This window comes from Schistocerca serialis, unplaced genomic scaffold (genome assembly GCF_023864345.2).
Source record: "Schistocerca serialis cubense isolate TAMUIC-IGC-003099 unplaced genomic scaffold, iqSchSeri2.2 HiC_scaffold_196, whole genome shotgun sequence".
NCBI lineage: Eukaryota > Metazoa > Arthropoda > Insecta > Orthoptera > Acrididae > Schistocerca > Schistocerca serialis.
Window position 1 is genome coordinate 7,501 of NW_026047758.1, and position 2,500 is coordinate 10,000.

A 2,500-nucleotide genomic window follows, 5' to 3' on the forward strand; every position below is an offset into this window, starting at 1 on the left:
GGACACTTCCTGTGTATTAACAGATGGTGGTCGGAACTTGAATAATGTAGACGTTACTAATGTAAACAATGTAGAGATCAATGTAAAAAGTGTAAATAGTGGTAGTGGTGGTTGTGGTAGTGGTAGTAGTAGTGCTGGTAATCTGTACAAGGCTGTTGGGCCCGGTCGTGTATATACAGACTTTGAGGATATGCTGCGGCTCTCGAAATTGGAAGAGCCGGGCCTGTTAACGGTTGCACTGAGGCAACTTGTTCGGAGGGCACATGAATATGGAAAAGACATAACATTCCCAGCACTGGAGGATGTAGATTGTATTCAGTTGGAGGCGGCTAATATCCCCTCTGAAACGGAAAAATTGAAGTTATTGGTGGAACAAGTATACGCACGAAGAGATCGTAAATTTGACCTAGAAAAAGTATTTAAAGAGATGGTCAAAATGTATGGCCGTAATGTTTGTGACTTGTCTAAACCTTGGCCTGCTAGTCGGCTGCACGTTTTTTATCCCCCTGGATAATGGGGAGGTTTAAAATGTTGCAGGTAAATGCCATGCGTAGCCATACGGTTACGCAAGAACTTAGAAAGATTTCAGAGGAAGAGAACCTCGATGTAATAATTATACAAGAACCGGGTTCCTGTGCTGGTCGGGTCCCAGGATTTCCTGCGGTTGCGCAAGTGGCGTTCTCTGGGGAGAATCCCATGAGCGCAATCGTGGTGTTAAACAAGATGATTAAGACAACAATTTTAAATCAGTTCTGCAACGAACATGTAATGGTTGCCCAATTGAACTTGCTGTCACATAATGTATATATTGTTAACATATACTGCCAGTTTAGACAGCATATTACACCGTTTATGGAGCAGTTGATATGGATCCTACGAGCTTTAGAGGGTCACCCTGTAATTGTTTGTATGGATGCGAACGCCAAGTCTCCTATGTGGCACAGTGAGGAATTGGATGATCGAGGCATTGAACTTGAGAATGTGATAATGGAAGCTCATTTAGTAGTGTTGAATCAGCCAGGCAACCCACCTACCTTTTCTGGTAGGGCTGGTGCAATTTCTAATATTGATGTTACTTTAGCAACGCTGCGTGCAGCGCCTCATATAAGTAACTGGTGTGTTGTTTCCAACTTAACTATCAGTGACCATAATTGTATAAAATTTGAGTATGATACCGTGGTCCAGGAGGAGACTGGCGCTTGGGAAGTACGTTATAACTATTTAAGGACGGACTGGGAGCGACTAGCACGCGAATTCTGTCCCCCAGTGCTGGGACCTAACCTTGACTCTGAGGATGTAGAAGAAGCAGTGGAAGCAATTGTTATGGCTATTGACGCCGCTATTGCTGCGGCGGTTCCTCGGGTGGCGAGGTTTGTCCGCAGGCAGTCTACTCCGTGGTCCCCAGAACTGACCGCACTTAAGCGGTCTGTCAGGAGGGCGCGGAGTAATTATCAAAGAAGCTTTGCCCAAGAGGAGAGGGATTTTCATCTACAGATTTATCGTCGCCTTAAAGAAAGATACAAGACATTGTTACAGAGAACTCGAAGGCAGTCATGGGAAACTTTTGTCAAAGATCAGCTGGGAATGGACCCTTGGGGGGTCCCATATAAACTGGTCAGAGAGAAAATTAGATCGCCGACCATGTTATCCACGCTACGCCTGGATGGAGGATATACTACGTCCTGGGAGGAAACCGCAAGAGTCTTGCTGGACACTTTACTCCCGGACGATAGGGAAGACGAAGATACAAACGAGCAACGTGGCATACGTCGGATGATGATGGAGCCATACAATAATGATGTACTTGTCTATCCTTTTTCTGTCGAAGAAGTGGTGGCTGTACTTCGTTCCTTCGCCAAGAAGAAGGCTCCAGGTCCTGATGGCATTCCTTCTGAGATCCTGCAGCATCTGGCACCGCAGCTTGGTCCAGAGTTGGCCAAGATTTACAACACCTGCTTGCAACTACGGGTGTACCCGAGGAAGTGGAAGATCGCAGAAGTGATTATCATTAAAAAAGGTCCTGATAAAGATCCTCAGCTGCCAAAGTCGTACAGACCGATATGTCTCTTGGATGTACTGGGCAAAGCCTTTGAGAAGTTACTTACTGACAGATTGTTAAGTCATCGAGCTCTGCATGGCATGAGCGATCGGCAGTTCGGGTTCCGGAAGGGTCGCTCCACTCAGGATGCGATCAACGAGGTAGCCCGGACTGTCCACACAGCCAGTGCAAAGTATGTTCTGGGGATAATGGTGGATATTTCGGGGGCCTTCGACAACCTGTGGTGGCCGGCTCTCTTCTCTTCTTTGCGAGAGATGGGCTGTCCTTGGCTACTATATGGTTGTTTGGAGGCCTACTGTGATAACAGACTGGCCAGGATCACGGCTCCTGGGACTGTGGTGTCCAAAAGGATCACCCGGGGCTGTCCCCAGGGATCGGTTCTCGGTCCTGTTTTTTGGGACATAAATATGGAGTCTCTGCTTAACACCTTGCAGAGGGACG

The 2,500-nt window shown here is 47.1% G+C and overlaps 1 pseudogene; it reads left to right on the top strand.

The window, feature by feature from the left end:
* Positions 1 to 2,500, top strand: part of LOC126443842 (large subunit ribosomal RNA) — a 10,443-nt pseudogene that overhangs the window by 4,967 nt on the left and 2,976 nt on the right.